At 37.0% G+C, this 17,747-nt stretch overlaps 1 non-coding gene across 1 annotated transcript; it reads right to left on the bottom strand.

Annotated features, from left to right (window-relative positions):
• Positions 1–13,646: 13,646 nt before the first annotated feature.
• Positions 13,647–13,748, bottom strand: LOC138986532 (U6 spliceosomal RNA). Its single transcript, XR_011463347.1, has one exon. It is a non-coding gene; the product is annotated as a U6 spliceosomal RNA (small nuclear RNA).
• Between the last annotated feature and the right edge of the window lie 3,999 nt (positions 13,749–17,747).

Here is a 17,747-nt window from a genome sequence, read left to right as displayed (position 1 = left end):
TGGAGAATACTTAGGCAACTGATTACTGGCTCGATCTGTCTCTATCTTTTTGATTCCCCCTTTTCTCTTCCTGGTCACCTCTGTCTCCTTCCTCCCTCTTCTCTTCTCTGTATTACTCCATGAACATCTCTGAGGAGCCCAGACTGTGGAGAGCAAATAGGGAATTGATTACTGGCTAGATTACTCTCTCCCCTTTTGATTCCCCCTCTTCTCCTCCTGGTCACCTCTATCTCCCTCCTCCCTATTCTCTTCTCCATGTAACTCTGTGAGCCTCTAAAGGTGTCCTCTACTGTGGAGAATTTTTTCACCATTAACCTAGATGTTTTATCATCGATGCTGTATGGATGGAGAAGTCTTGAGGCTATTGTAAGAATAAGACTGAAAGACAGAGGCAAGAGGCTTAAATCCAAAACATGAAATCACCATAAAACTCCTGACTCCAGGGAACATTAATCAACAAGAGCTCATCCAAAAGCCTACATACCTACACTGAAACCAAGCTCCACCCAAGAGCCAACAAGTTCCATACCAAGACATAAAATGCAAATTCTCCAGCAACACATGTACATAGCCCTGAACTCCAATATAAACGCTACCCAAAGTCACACTAAACCCACTGACATCTCAAAACTCACTACTGGACACTTCATTGCACTTCAGTGAGAAGAAATCCAGCTCCATCCACCAGAACATGAACACAAGGTTCCCTAACCAGGAAATCTTGACAACCCACCTGTCCAACCCACCCACAGCAAGGAACCTCTACAATAAAAAGGAAGCACAAACTGCCAGAATACAGAAAGGCCACCCTAAACACAGCAATTTAAACAAGATGAAAAGGCAGAGAAATACCCAGCAGGTAAAGGAACAGTATAAATGCCCACCAAACCAAACAAAAGAGGAAGAGATAAGAAATCTACCTGAAAAAACAATTCAGAATAATGATAGTAAATATAATGCAAAATCTTGAAAACGAAATAGAGTTACAGACAAATAGCCTGGAGACAAAGATTGAGAAGATGCAAGAAATGTTTAGCAAGGACCTAGAAGAAATAAAAAAAAGAGTCAATATATAATGAATAATGCAATAAATGAGATCAAATACACTCTGTAGGGAACCAACAGTAGAATAACTGAGGCAGAAGATAGGATTAGTGAGGTAGAAGATAGAATGGTAGAAATAAATGAAACAGGGAGGAAAAAAGGAAACAAAATTAAAAGAAATGTGGACAACCTTAGAGACCTCTGGGACAATGTTATATGGCTAAACATTCAAATCATAGGAATCCTAAAAGAAGAAGATAAAAAGAAAGCCCATGATAAAATACTTGAGGAAATAATAGATGAAAACTTCCCTAAAATGGGCTAGGAAATATTCACCCAAATACAAGAAACCCAAAGAGTCCCAAACAGGATAAACCCAAGGCAAAACACCCCAAGACACATATTAATCAAATTAACAAAGATCAAACACAAAGAACAAATATTAAAAGCAGCAAGGCAAAAAGAACAAAGAACACACAAGGGGATTCCCATAAGCATAACAGCTGATCTTTCAATAGAAACTCTTCAGGCCAGAAGGGAATGGCAGAACATACTTAAAGTGATGAAAGAGAAAAACCTAGAACCCAGATTACTGTACGCAGCAAGGATCTCATTCAAATACGAAGGAGAAATCAAAAGCTTTACAGGCAAGCAAAAGCTGAGAGAATTCAGCATCACCAAACCAGCTCTAGAACAAGTGCTAAAGGATCTTCTCAAGACAGGAAACACAGAAAGGGTGTACAAACTCGAACCCAAAGCAACAAAGTAAATGGCACCGGTATCATACTTATCAATAATTACCTTAAAATTTAAATGGGTTGAATGTCCCAACCAAAAGACAAAGACTGGCTGAATGGATACAAAAACAAGATCCCTATATATGTTGTCTACAAGAGACCCACCTCAAAACAAGGGACATATACAGACTGAAAGTGAAGGGCTGGAAAACGATATTCGACACAAATAGAGACCAAAAGAAACAGGAGTAGCAATACTCATATCAGATAAAATAGACTTTAAAACAAAGGCTGTGAAAAGAGACAAATAAGGACACTACATAATGATCAAAGGATCACTGCAAGAAGAAGATATACAGTCATAAGTATATATGCACCCAACATAGGAGCACCACAATATGGAAGACAAATGCTAACAAGTATGAAAGGGGAAATTAACAATAACACAATAATACTGGCAGACTTCAATAACCCACTCACAACTATGGATAGATCAACTAAGCAGAAAATTAAAAAGGAAACACAAACTTTAAATGATACAATAGACCAGTTAGCCCTAACTAATATCTATAAGACATTTTATCCCAAAACAATGAATTTCACCTTTTTCTCAAGTGCACATGGAACCTTCTCCAGGATAAATCACATCCTAGGCCATAAATCTAGCCTTGGTAAATTCAAAAAAATTGAAATCATTCCAAGCATCTTTTCTGACCACAATGTAGTAAGATTAGATGTCAATAACAGGAGAAAAACTATTAAAAATTCCAACATATGGAGGATGAACAACACGCTGCTGAATAACCAACAAATCACAGAAGAAATCAAAAAACAAATCAAAATATGCATAGACACGAAAATGAAAATGAAAACACAACAATCCAAAACCTATGGGACATGGTAAAAGCAGTGCTAAGGGGAAGGTTCATAGCAATACAGGCTTACTCGAGAAACAAGAAAAAGTTGACTAAATAGCCTAACTCTACACTTAAAGCAACTAGAAAAGGAAGAAATGAAGAACCCCAGGGTTAGTAGAAGGAAAGAAATAATAAAAATTAGGGCAGAGATAAATGCAAAAGAAGCAAATGAGACCAAAGCAAAAATCAACAAAGCTAAAAGCTGGTTCTTTGAGAAGATAAATAAAATTGACAAGCTGTTAGCCAGACTCATCAGGAAACAAAGGGAGAAGAATCAAGCCAACAAAATTAGAAATGAAAATGGAGAAATCGCAACAGACAACACAGAAATACAAAGGATCATAAGAGACTACTATCAGCAACTGTATGCCAATAAAATGGACAACCTGGAAGAAATGGATGAATTTTTAGAAAAGTATAACCTTCGAAAACTGAACCAGGGAGAAATAGAAAATCATAATAGACCCATCACAAGCATGAAAATTGAAACTGTAATCAGAAATCTTCCAGCAAACAAAAGCCCAGGACCAGATGGCTTCACAGCTGAATTCTACCAAAAATTTAGAGAAGATCTAACACCTATCTGCTCAAACTCTTCTAGAAAATTGCAGAGGAAGACAAACTTGCAAACTCATTCTATGAGGCCACCTTCACCCTAATGCCAAAACAACACAAAGATGCCACCAAAAAAGAAAACTACAGGCCTATATCACTGATGAACATAGATGAAAACATATTTAACAAAATTCTAGCAAACAGAGTCCAACAACATATTAAAAAGATCAAACGTCATGACGAAGTGAGCTTTATCTCAGGGATGCAAGGATTCGTCAATATTTGCAAATCAATTAATGTAATATACCACATTACCAAATTGAAAGGTAAAACCATGCAATTATCTCAATAGATTCAGAAAAAGCCTTTGATAAAATTCAACATCCATTTATGATTAAAAAAAAAAATCTCCAGAAAGCAGGCAGAGAAGGAACATACCTCAACATAATAAAATCTATATATAACAGACCCACAGCAAATATTATCCTCAATCATGAAAAATTGAAAACATTTTCCCTAAAGTCAGGAACAAAACAAGGGTGCCCAGTCTTACCACTACTATTCAGCATAGTTTTGGAAGTTTTGGCCAGAGCAATCAGAGCAGAAAAAGAAAAAAAAAAATCCAGATTGGAAAAGAAGTAAAACTCTCACTATTTGCAGACGGCATGATCCTCTAAATTAAAATTCTAATGCCTCCACCAGAAAGTTACTAGAGCTAATCAATGAATATATTAAAGTTACAGGATATAAAATTAACACAAAGAAATCTCTTGAATTCCTATACACTAACAATGAGAAAACAGAAAGAGAAATTAAGGAAACAATTCCATTCACCATTGCAATGAAAAGAATATAATACTTAGAAATATATCTACCTAAAGAAACAAAAGACCTATATACAGAAAACTATAAAACACTGATGAAAGAAATAAAAGAGGACACAAATAGATGGAGAAATATACCATGTTCATGGATTGGAAGAATCAATATGGTGAAAATAAGTGTACTACCCAAAGCAATCTATAGATTCAATGCAACCCCTATCAAGCTATAGAACTAGAACAAATAGTTTCACAATTTGTATGGAACTACAAAAAGCCTCGAATAGCCAAAGCAATCTTGAGAAAGAAGAATGGAACTGGAGGAATCAACCTGCCTGACTTCAGGCTCTACTACAAAGCTACAGTCATCAAGACAGTATGGTACTGGCACACAGACAGAAATATAGATCAATGGAACAAAATAGAAAGCCCAGAGATAAATCCTATGGACACCTTATCTTTGACAAAGGAGGTAAGAATATACAATGGAGAAAAGACAATCTCTTTAACAAGTGGTGCTGGGAAAACTGGTCAACTACTTGTAAAGAATGAAACTAGAACACCTTCAAACACCATACACAAAAATAAACTCACAGTAGATTAAACATCTAAACGTAAGATCAGAGACTCTGTGGGAGAGGGAGAGGGTGGGAAGATTTGGGAGAATGGCATTGAAACATGTAAAATATCATGTATGAAACGAGATGCCAGTCCAGGTTCAATGCACGATACTGGATGCTTGGGGCTAGTGCACTGGGACCACCCAGAGGGATGGTATGGGGAGGGAGGAGGGAGGAGGGTTCAGGATGGGGAACACATGTATACCTGTGATGGATTCATTTTGATATTTGGCAAAACTAATACAATTATGTAAAGTTTAAAAATAAAATAAAATAAAAAAAAAAAAAGAAAGTATAAAACCCCTAGAGGAAAACATAGGCAAAACACTCTGTGACATAAATCACAGCAGGATCCTCTATGACCCACTTCCCAGAGTAACATAAATAAAAGCAAAAATAAACTAATAGGACCTAATTAAACTTAAAACCTTTGGCACAACGAAGGAAACTGTAAGCAAAGTGAAAAGACAGCCTTCAGAATGGGAGAAAATAATAGCAAATGAAGCAACTGACAAAGAATCTCAAAAGTATACGAGCAACTACTTTAGCTCAATTCCAGAAAAATAAACGACCCAATCAAAAAATGGGTAAAGAACTAAACAGACATTTTTTCAAAGAAGACATACAAATGGCTCACAGGCACATGAAAAGATGCTCAACATCACTCATTATCAGAGAAATACAAATCAAAATCACAATGAGGTACCATTTCAAGCCAGTCAGAATGGCTGCGATCCAAAAGTCTACAAGCAATAAATGTTGGAGAGGGTGTGGAGAAAAGGGAACCCTCTTACACTGTTGGTGGGAATGCAAACTAGTACAGCCAATATGGAGAACAGTGTGGAGATTCCTTAAAAAACTGGAAATAGAGCTGCCATATGAACCAGCAATCCCACTGCTGGGCATAAACACCAAGGAAACCAGAATTGGGACACGTGTACCCCAATGTTCATCGCAGTACTGTTTACAATAGACAGGACATGGAAGCAGCTTAGATTTCCATCAGCAGACGAATGGATAAGAAAGCTGTGGTACATATATATAATGGAATATTACTCAGCCATTAAAGATAATACATTTGAATCAGTTCTAATGAGGTGGATGAAACTGGAGCCTATTATACAGAGTGAAGTAAGCCAGAAAGACAAACATCAATACAGTATACTAATGCATATATATGGAATTTAGAAAGATAGTAATGAAGACTCTATACACGAGACAGCAAGAGAGACACAGATGTACAGAACAGTCTTTTGGATTCTGTGAGAGAGGGCGAGGGTGGGATGATTTGGGAGAATGGCATTGAAACATATATTATCATATGTGAAATGGATCGCCAGTACAGGTCTAATGTATGGAACAGGGTGCTCGAGGCTGATGCACTGGAATCACCCAGAGGGATGGGATGGGAAGGGAGGTGGGAGGGGGTTTTAGGATGGGGAACACATGTACACCCATGGCTGATTCATGGCAAGGTATGGCAAAACCACTACAGTATTGTAAAGTAATTAGTATCCTATTAAAATGAAATAATTTATTAAAAATCATAAAATACATCAAGGTATTATCCACCTTTTCCTAGTATGCCAATATGCTGAGTGAAAAAAAAAAAAAAAAAAACTCAAAAAAGAGAAAATAAAAGATAGACTAAATGAAACAATTTTATCTAAGCCATTCAGTGCTGTTATGAAAAAGCTTCAAAACATAAATCCAATAGACCCTAATGTTCTAACTTGGAAAAAAATAGTATCAAAAGAAAACTATGAACAAAACTTATTTAATAATATGAATGCTAAAGTTAGTCTTTTGGACTCTGTGGGAGAGGGAGAGGGTGGGATGTTTTGGGAGAATGACATTGAAACATGTATAATATTATATATGAAATGAGTCACCAGTCCAGGTTTGATGCAAGATACTGGATGCTTGGGGCTGGTGCACTGGGACGACCCAGAGGGATGGTATGGGGAGGGAGGAGGGAGGAGCGTTCAGGATGGAGAACACATGTATACCTGTGGCAGATTCATTTTGATATATGGCAAAACCAATACAATATTGTAAAGTTAAAAAATAAAATAAAAGTAAAAATATAAATAAAGTTATAAATTAAATATAATATTCAATATTTCAGTATAAAAATATAATACATGTAAACAAAATTTATTCTAGAACTATAAGTATTTATCAACATCAGGCTATCTAATATTTAATTAACAGATTCCTGGGAAAATGTGATCATGCTAATAGATTCATTTGATAAAATTCAGCAACCCCACTCCAGTACTCCTGCCTGGAAAATCCCATGGACGGAGGAGCCTGGTAGGTTGAAGTTCATGGAGTCACTAAGAGTCGGACACGACTGTGTGACTTCACTTTCACTTTTCACTTTCATGCATTGGAGAAGGAAATGGCAACCCACTCCAGTGTTCTTGCCTGGAGAATCACAGGAATGGGTGGGCTGCCATCTCTGGGGTCGCACAGAGTTGGACATGACTGAAGCGACTTAGCAGCAGCATTCCTTACAAAAATTGACATATGATAGAAAAGGAAAGGAAATAATGAAATCTGAGGAAAATTTTTCATAAAATACCAATAGCAGAAGTAATTTTATGTGGCAAAATGCTGAAGCCATTTATATTAAAATAACAGAATACTATTATCATTATTATTTTAAAATAAATTATAATACAAAAAAAGAAAATTAAATATTGATACAAGTAATGGAAAATATTATTTTCTATCATCATGCTACTTTAGAAAATAAATGTTTAGTGTTTATAAGGTCGTTTTGTAAATTAACTGTGTGTTAGTCACTCAGTCATGTCTGACTCTGCAATCGCATGGACTGTAGCTTGCCAGGCCTCTCTGTCCATGGGATTCTCCAGGAAAGAATACTGGAGTGGGTTGCTATTGACTTCTCCAGTGTATCTTCCCAAGGCAGGGATCAAATCTGGGTCTCCTGCATTGGAGCAGATTATTTACCATGTCAGCCACCAGAGAAGCTGCATATTTAGATAAATACCCAGAGTTCAAGGGTGTTTCTCTCTACTAGAGAAAAACAGAGCTACATATAGAAGTCAAAGAAATTCCAATAAAATTCCAGGTTTAAAAATTTGCTTAAAGTAATAACAAAGTCTATATGGACATATAAATGCATGAGTACAGGAAAGAAATAATGAAAAAAAGAAAATAATAATAGGTGTTATAGCTTTAAGATTGGGTATAGGCAAGTTGGAATAAAATAAGGGGCCCACAAATAAATCTATACATACCTGAGAATAGAATCTATGAAAATAAATGGTTTAATTTCAGTTAAGGAGAATGATTTATTTAAATATATTGCCTTGGTACAAGCAAAAATTAGTACTGATAAATAAACATGTAAGTTTAAACAATGCACTAGAAATTATGCTGAAAATTTAGGAGATTGTAGTGTAAAGTATGGGTTGGGCAAATATTTCTAACTGAAGAAAGTGAATCCAGAAGCTTTGAAAGGAAAGATCGAGATATTTGACAATATAAAACAAAAAATGTTTTATGGCAAAATATACATAAACAAAATTGATAAATACATAGTATTTATCCTCTTGCCCAAATTTCTATAGGCCTGTTTGTACCTTCAGTGTATTTAAAGAAGATGGCGTGACTGAAGCGACTTAGCAGCATACATGTTGGGGTGCCATTGCCTTCTCCTATACCATTGTATAGGTATGTGAATAATTTTATGAGGACTGAGAAAAATATTGAGGCATGCATACCAGGCTATAAACACTGATAATCTAGGGTTGGGGTAGAGTAATAAAGTGAGTTGCAGGAAAGTAGAGGGAGAAGGAGGAGGAGAAAGGAAAAAATAATAGCAATATTTACAGGCAGAACTTTGAGTACAAGGATCAGTATAAAGTGCAGTACTCAACACTAAAATTGGAGAAGGCAATGGCACCCCACTCCAGTACTCTTGCCTGGAAAATCCCATGGACAGAGGAGACTGGATGGCTGCAGTCCATGGGGTCGCTGAGGGTCGGACACGACTGAGTGACTTCACTTTCACTTTTCACTTTCATGCATTGGAGAAGGAAATGGCAACCCACTCCAGTATTCTTGCGTGTGTTCATCCCCCAGGGATGGGGGAGCCTGGTGGGCTGCCGTCTATGGGGTCGCACAGAGTCAGACACGACTGAAGTGACTTAGCAGCCGCAGCAGCAGCAACAACAATAAAATGCTAAGGAAACAAGCCATCGACTATGTGGAATGAATATAGTGTGAGACACACATAGCAAGGTTTAGAACATTTAGAACTGTTGCCTTAAGTCCAGAATAGCTTGGGGACTCATTGTGTTTGCGCTCTGCTTAGTCACTCAATTGTGTCTGACTCTTTGTGACCCCATGGGCTGTAGTCCACCAGGCTCCTCTGTCCTTGGGGATTCTCCAGCAAGAATACTGGAGTGGGTTGCCATGCCCTCCTCCAGGGGATCTGCCCAACTCAGGGATTGAACCCAGGTCTCCCACACTGTGGGCAGATTCTTTACTGTCTGAACCACCAGGGAAGCCAGTATATGTGATAACAAAAGAGGTGATGGAGGGTCGGCCAGCAAAGAAAAAGTGATTTTTGCCCTCGAGCTATTAGGGTCAATCCTTCCAATTCATCCTCACAGATTCCACAAAAGGAATATCTAGGGAGTTAAGACAGAAGCCACTGGAGAGTTTTCTCTGGTTTACTAAGAGCTAGCACTACCAAAGGAAGAAACCCATTGCACTTCCAATCTAGCCATATTTTGGGATTCCCAACCCATATTCTCAGAAACCTCATGCTCACAAACTTTTTTTGTGCTTTTGTATATTATAAATGTATAACTTCTCTAGAAAAAAGAAAGGTACTAGAAGAAAAAAAATGACTTAGATTCATCTAACTTTGACTAGTTATATTTTAGATATGCTGATACTGTGAAAATTATTGAAGTTATTTTTCATTTTGATGATATTGAGTAGTACTAATGATTTTTCCCTTTTTTCTGATTGAATAAATAAATTTTTGAATTAAAATATTTATTGGAGTATTAGTTCATCTACAAATTTGTGTTAGTTTCAGATGTACAACAAAGTGATTCAGTTATACATATGCATATATTTATTCTTTTTCAGATTTTTTCATATTAGTTATCACAGAATATTGAGGAGAGTTCCCTGTGCTATACAGTAGGTCCTCGTTCATTATCTGTTGTATATATAGTAGTGTGTATGTTAATCCCAAACTCTTGTTTTATCCTTCCACCCCCCCACACACACATTTCCTCTTTGGTAACCATAAGTTTGTTTTCAATATATGTAAATCTGATTCTGTTTTGTAAATAAGTTCACTTGTATCAATTTAAAAAATATTAGATTCCACATATGACTGATATAATATGGTATTTGTCTTTCTCTGACTTCATTTCATGTGATAATCTCTAGGTCCACCCATGATGCTACAAATGGCATTATTTGATTCTTTTTTATGGCTGCCTAATATCTCATTGGAAGAAAAGTTATGACCAACCTAGATAGCATACTGAAAAGCAGAAACATTACTTTGCCAACAAAGGTCTGTCTAGTCAAGGCTATGGTTTTTCCAGTGGTCATGTATGGATGTGGGAGTTGGACTGTGAAGAAAGCTGAGCACTGAAGAATTGATGCTTTTGAACTGTGGTGTTGGAGAAGACTCTTGAGAGTCCCTTGGACTGCAAGGAGATCCAACCAGTCCATTCTGAAGGAGATCAGCCCTGGGTGTTCTTTGGAAGGAATGATGCTAAAGCTGAAACTCCAGTACTTTGGCCACCTCATGTGAAGAGTTGACTCATTGGAAAAGACTCTGATGCTGGGAGGGATTGGGGGCAGGAGGAGAAGGGGACGACAGAGGATGAGATGGCTGGATGGCATCACTGACTCGATGGACATGAGTCTGAGTGAACTCTGGGGGTAGGTGATGGACAGGGAGGCCTGGAGTGCTGTGATTCATGGGGTTGCAAAGAGTCAGACATGACTGAGCAATGGAACTGAACTGAACTGAATATCTCATTATATATACCTTCTTTATCCAGTCCTCTGTCAGTGGACATTTAAGTTGCTTCCATGTCCTCATTATTGTATATAGTGTTGCAATGGACATTGCACTGTATGCCTCTTTTCAAGTTACAATTTTCTCTGGGTATATGCCCAGAAGTAAGTTTGCTAAATCTTATAGTAGTTCATTTTTAGTTTTTTCAAGAATGTACATACTGTTCTCCATAGTGGTTTTACCAATTTATATTCCCACCAACAGTGTGGGAGGGTTCCCTTTTCTCCACATCTTCAGCATTTATTCATTGTAGAATTTTTGATGATGGCCATTCTGACTGGTGTGAGAGGGTACATTGTTGTAGTATTGATTTGCATTTCTCTAGTAATTAGTGACTTTGAGTATCTTCTTCTGCCTGTTGGTCATCTGTATGTCTTATTTGGATACATTTTTTTTAGGTCTTCTACCCATTTTTTGATTGAACTATTTGAGCTATTGAGTTGTATGAGCTATTTATATACTTTGGAAATTTATCCTATGTTTTTTACACTGTTTGTTTGTTTTCTCCCAATCCATAGATTGTCTTTTGGTTTTGTTTATGGTTTCCTTTGCTGTGCAAAACCTTGTAAGTTTGATTAGGTCCCATTTGTTTACTTTTGCTTTTATTTTTATAACCTTCAGAGAATGACCTAAGAAAACTTGGGTACAATTTATGTCAGAGAATGTTTTGCCTATGTTCTGTTCTACAAATTTTATGGTGTCATGTCTTATGTTTAACCAGATGATTCCTTTTTATATTTTCTACTTCCTTATTAAGATTCTCACTGTGTTTATCTATTCCTTTCCCTAGTTTTGTTAGCATTTTATTACTAATGCTTTGAACCCCATCTGGTAAATTATCTCTTTTATTGTTTTGTTTTTTTTTCATTGTTTTTTCAGTGTGTTTTTAGTCCTTTGTTTGACATAAATTCCTCTGTCATCTTTTACTGTCACTATGAAATTATGTGAAACAGCTAGTTATGATGGTCTCTCTTTTTTTAATATAAATTTATTTTAATAGGAGGTTAAAATATTTCCTATGCACTCCTTCAAAAAATATTGGTGTATAGTTGATTTAAGATGTTAGGTTAGTTTCTTCTGTACAGTAAAATGAATCTGTTATGTTAATACATATATGTATCTACACTTTAAAAAATTATTTTCCTGTATAGGTCATTACAGAGTATTGAGAAGAGTTTCTTGTGCTGTACAGTAGGTTCTTATTAGTTATCTATTTTAGTAGTGTGTATGTGTCAATCCCAATGTCCCAATTTAATCCTCCTCTACACTCACCCCCTAACAACTATAAGTTGTTTTCTACATCTGTGACTCTAGATATGTTTTGTAAATAAGTTAATTTGTTCCATTTTGTTTTTAGATTCCACATATAAACAATATCATATGATGTTTGTTTTTCACTGTCTGAGTTAATACACTCAGTATGACAATCTCTAGGTCCATCCATGTTGTTGCAAATGACATTATTTTGTTTTTGTTTATGGCTAATATTCCATTGCATATATGTACCACATATTCTTTATCCATTACTTGTTGATAGACATTTAGGTTCTTTCTGTGTTCATAGTGCTACAGTGAACATTGTGGTGTATAAATCTTTTCAGATTATGGTTTTATCTGGATATAGGCCCAGGAGTGGGATTGCTGGATCATACAGTAGCTCTATTTTTAGTTTCTTAAGGATCCCCCATAGTTCTTCATAATGGTTTTAGCTATTTAAATACATTCCTTCCAACAGTGCAAAAGGGTTCACTTTTCTTACACTCTCTCCAGTATTTATTGTTTCTAGATTTTTTGATGATGGCCATTCTGATTAGTGTGAGATGATACCTCACTGTAGTTTTGATTTGCATTTCTCTAATATTTAGTGATGTTGAATAGTTTTTTATGTGCATTTTGGCCAACGGTATGTATTCTTGGAAAAAAAAAATGTCTATTTAGATCTTCTGTTCATTTTTATTGAGTTGTTTGCTTCTTTGATATTGAGTTACATAAGCTGTTTGTATATTTTAGAGATTAAATCATTGTTGGTTGCTTCATTTGCAAATATTCTTTAATTCTCTGTTTGTTTTTTTTGTTTGTTTGTTTTGTTTTGTTTATTGTTTCTTTTGCTGTGCAGAAGTTTTTAAATTTAGTTGTGCTGTGCTTAGTTGCTCAATTGTGTCCTACTCTTCACTGTCTGAGCCACCAGAAAAGCCCTAAGTTTACCTTTACTGTCTGAGCCACCAGGGAAGCCCTAAGTCTAGTTAGGTCCCATTTTTACATTTTTGTTTTTATTTTCATTACTCTAGGAGGAAGATCAAAAAAGATCACACTGTGATGTTTGTCAAAGAGTGTTCTGCCTATGTTTTACTCTAAAAGTTTTAGAGTGTCCAGCCTTATATTTAGGTTTTGAATCCATTTTGAATTTATTTTTGTGTATGGTATTAGGGAGTCTTGTTTCATCCTTTTACATAGAGCTGTCATGTTTTATAGCACACGTTATTGGAGATACTGTCTTTTCTTCACCATGTATCCTTGCCTCCTTTGTCACAGATTAGGTAACTATAGGTGTGTGGGTTTATCTCTGTGTTTTATATCATATTCTATTGATCTGTATTTCCATTTTGTGCCAGGACTATACTGTATTGATTACTGTAGATTTGTACTAACTATAGTCTGAAGTCAGGGAGCCTGATTTCTCCAGTTCTGTTTTTCTTTTTCAAGATTGTTTTGGCTATTCATGGTCTTTTGTGTTTCCATACAAATTGTAAATTTGTAAATTCTAATTCTCTATAAAATGCCATTGGTAATTTTATTTGGATTGCATTGAACCTGTAGATTGCTCTGGATTGTATAGTCATTTTGACAATACTGATTCTTCAAATAAAAAATACGGAATGCTTATAAATTTGCAAGTCATTCTTGCACAGGGGCCATGCTAATCTATATTGTCCCAATTTTAGTATATGTGCTGCCACAGTGAGCACCATATGATGATCTTGATGTGGTATCCTTGTGTGGGAGTGTCCCTATACAGTCTGTTCACAGTTTCTTCAGTGAGAAATCTGGATTTGAAGTGAACATGGGTCATATATTTCCCCTAGGTGTGCTGCCAGTTGGGGATAGGTGAGGCTGGAGATGGAATTTCTAGAATCATGGTCAAGTTTGACCTGGGGCACCTCTTCTGTTCAGTGGCGAACACCATCCTATTGGTAGAGGGGTTGGATTCCATGTTCCTGGAGCATAAGCCCTGAGCTTTTGGCCCATGTTGGCTCTGTTCCCTCTAAATGTGTGCCGTCCATCTCCCAGTATCATCACCCTCACTCTAAAGGGGAGCAGTGCTGGAGTAAAAGGGTCTGATACAGGTACTTGGCATGGATTGAGTATGGGTTGTAGTGGTCCTGGCACCAGATATCCAGTCTACTCCCAAAATAAGCACCAGAAATTGTTGGTTCCCCCTGCCCTGTTTAGATGACTTTCTGAGTCTGAGCCACTTGTTTCCTCACAATTGTACACTCCTCTCAGCCACTATATTCCTTCACCATGGAGCAGGAGGAGGCAGAGCTGGCATGTAGCTCAGGCTGGGGCACATACCAGGGCAGTGGGGAAGAGTCAGCCATGATCCTGGGCAGTTTCAATCTTCTTACTCCTCCTTATTTTGGAATTATACAAATGTGTATATACCCTTTATAAGTGGTGTCTAGGTTTCTTACAGTCTTGCTCTCAGTCCCACTTGTTTTCAAATTAAGGAGATTTGTACTATCAGTGTTCAACTCCAGGACTGGGGTGCTTAATATGAGGCTCAAACTTCTTATTCCCCAGAGAGAATCTTCAAGCCTGTATAATCATTTTCCTCTTCTGTGTTCTGTCAAAGAGGTGCAGGCCCCAAATTTATTGCTTGTCTTCCCTTCCTTCTAAACTCAGTGTAAATCTTACTTAGAGACTATTACAGAAAATAGTCTTTCTCTCAGCCTCCAGTTTTATTCAGTGAAAATTCCTTCACATGTGGATGTATTTTTGATGTTTTCATTGAAGGGAGGTGAATTCCATGCCCTCCTATCCCCCCATCTTGTTCTCTCAAGACTGTAGATTTTAAGGGTGAAGGTGAGTATTCAGAGAAATTCAAGTAGAGGACTAACATTATCGGAACTGCTTGTTTAAACAATCATCTGCTTAATGTTTAGAGAACTAATTGAATTGGGAAAACTAAAGTCAAGACGACCAGTCAAGCAGTGTCTTGCAGAAGTCCAGGAAAAAAATAATGGTAACTTCTATATGGTGATAGTGATGGGAAAAGTTAGGAGGGATAAGATCCTGGATATATTTTGAAGGTAGAACCATCTGGATTTGAGGATGGACTACATATTGATTGTGAGAAAAAGAGAAGTCCAAAGTTCTTGCCTTCAGCAACTAATGAATGACAGTGTTGCATACCAACATAAGGAAGAATGAGAGGAGCATTTTGGAAAGTATGTATGAATTAGTGCAATTCTGGACAATGAACTGGACAAACAAAGCATGCTCCTTTTCAGATTTCCTCAGTTGCCTCATTTCTGTCTTATGATTGGTAACTGTACTGTATCAAGTTGCTACTTACTCTTCCATGTCTAAATTTAAATGAAATTCCACACCAGGTAGTGTGGGATCTGTCTTCCTGAGTATAGTGACAAATTTATTATGCATTGCCCAGGTTTGAGCAAGCAGGACTATCAGTGCTAAAACTCTGTCAGTCCCCAGTGAACTAGAATGCTATTTTGCCCTTAAGTAACTACCAAGGGGTCAGATGATATATCATATGTTTGGGGAATTAACTGTTTATCAAATGGACTTTGACTAATGAGAAATGAGAGACAGATGATGTTGTAGGCTGACTTTTCTGGATACAAATACTTACATTGATGTTGTTCAGTTTCTAAGTCATGGCCAACTCTTTGAGACCCCATGTACTGCAGCACATCAAGATTTGTTGTCTTTCATTATCTCTTGGTGTTTGCTCAAACTCATTTCCATTGAGTTTATGATGCCATCTAAATATCTCATTCTCTGTTCCCCATTTCTCCTCCTGCCCTCAATTTTCCCCAACATTAGGGTCTTTTCCAATGAGTTAGCTCTTCACATTAGGTGGCAAGAGTACTGGAGTTTAAGCTTCAGCATTGGTCCTTCCAATGAATAGTCAAGGTTTATTTCCTATAGGATTGACTGGTTTTATCTCCTTGCTGTACAAAGGACTCTCAAGAGTCTTCTCTAGCATCACAATTTGAAAGCATCAATTCTTCAGCGCTCAGCCTTCTTTATGGCCCAACTCTCACATCTGTACATGACTACTGGAAAAATGATAGCTTTGACTATATGGACAGAAAATAAAATCTTTCATTACTTCTACTTTTTCCCCTTCTATTTGAAGTGATGGGAATGGATGCCATGATCTTAGTTCTTTTAATGTTGACTTTCAAGCCCGCTTTTTAAGTCTCCCCTTTCAACCTCATCAAAAGTTCTTTAGTTCCTCTTTACTTTCTGCCATTAGAATGGTATCATCTGCATATCTGAGGTTGTTAATATTTCTCCCAGCAATCTTGATTCCAGCTTGCTATTCATCCAGCCCAGTATTTTGCATGATGTTCTCTGCACAGAAGTTAAATAAGCATGATGACAATATACAGCTTTGACATACTCCTTTCTCAATTTTGAACCAGTCCATTGTTCCATGTTGGGTTCTAACTGTTGCTTCTTGACCTTCATGAAGGACACAGGTAAGGTGGTCTGGTATTTTTGTCTTTTTAAAAATTTTCTGCAGTTTATTGTGATCCACACAATCAAAGGCTTTATGGTAGTCAATGAAGCAGAAGTAGTTCTGACAAAACGTGGTCCACTGGAGAAGGGAATGGCAAACCACCCCAGTATTCTTGCCTTGAGAACCCAATGAACAGCTCCAGAAAAAATGAAAAGGCTGGGCCAAAGCTGAAATGACACTCAGTTGTGGATATGTCTAGTGGTGAAAGTAAAGTTCAATACTGTAAAGACCAATATTTCATAGGAACTTGGGATATTAGGTCCATGAAGCAAGGTAAATTGAAAGTGGTTAAATAGAAAATGGCAAGAGTGAATGTCACCATTTTGGAATCACTGAACTAAAGTGGACGGACTTAATTCAGATGATAATTATATCTACTACTGTGGGCAATAATCCTTTAGAAGAAATAGAGCAGCCTTGATAGCCAGAAAAGAGCCTGAAATGTAGTACTTGGTGCAATCTCAAAATTGACAGAATTATCTGAGTTCATTTCCAAGGAAAACCATTCAGCATCACAGTAATCCAATTCTATGCCCCAACCACTAGTGCTGAAGAAGCTGAAGTTGATCAGTTCTATGAAGACCTCCAAGACCTTCTAGAACAAATACCAAAAAAGGTGTCCTTTGCATTATAGAGAATTGGAATACAAAGTAGGAAGTCAAGATATACCTGAAGTAACAGGCAAGTTTGGCCTTAGAGTACAAAATGAAGCAGGGCAAAGGCTAACAGAGTTTTGCCTAGATAACACACTGGTCATAGCAAACACCCTCTTTCAACAACACAAGAGACAACTCTACACGTGAACATCACCAGATGGTTAATATTGAAATCAGATTGGTTATGTACTTTGCAGCTGAAGATGGACAAGCTTTATATAGTCAACAAAAACAAATCCTGGATTTGGCTGAAGCTCAGATTATCAGCTCCTTTTTGAAAACTCCAGGCTCAAATTGGAGAAAATAGGAAACATCACTAGGTCATTCAGGTATGACCTAAATCAAATCCCTTATGATCATACAGCAGCAGAGGTAAAGAATAGATTAAAGGGATTGTATCTGGTAGATAGAGTGCCTGAAGAACTATGGACAGAGGTTCATAACATTGTACAGGAGGCAGTGACCTAAACCTTCTCAAAGAAAAAGAAATGCAAGAATAGCAAAATGGTTGTCTGAGGAGGCCTTACAAATAACTGAGG

The sequence above is a fragment of the Bos mutus genome, chromosome X (genome assembly GCF_027580195.1).
Source record: "Bos mutus isolate GX-2022 chromosome X, NWIPB_WYAK_1.1, whole genome shotgun sequence".
Classification (NCBI taxonomy): domain Eukaryota; kingdom Metazoa; phylum Chordata; class Mammalia; order Artiodactyla; family Bovidae; genus Bos; species Bos mutus.
This window is presented reverse-complemented; position numbering and strand designations above follow the sequence as displayed.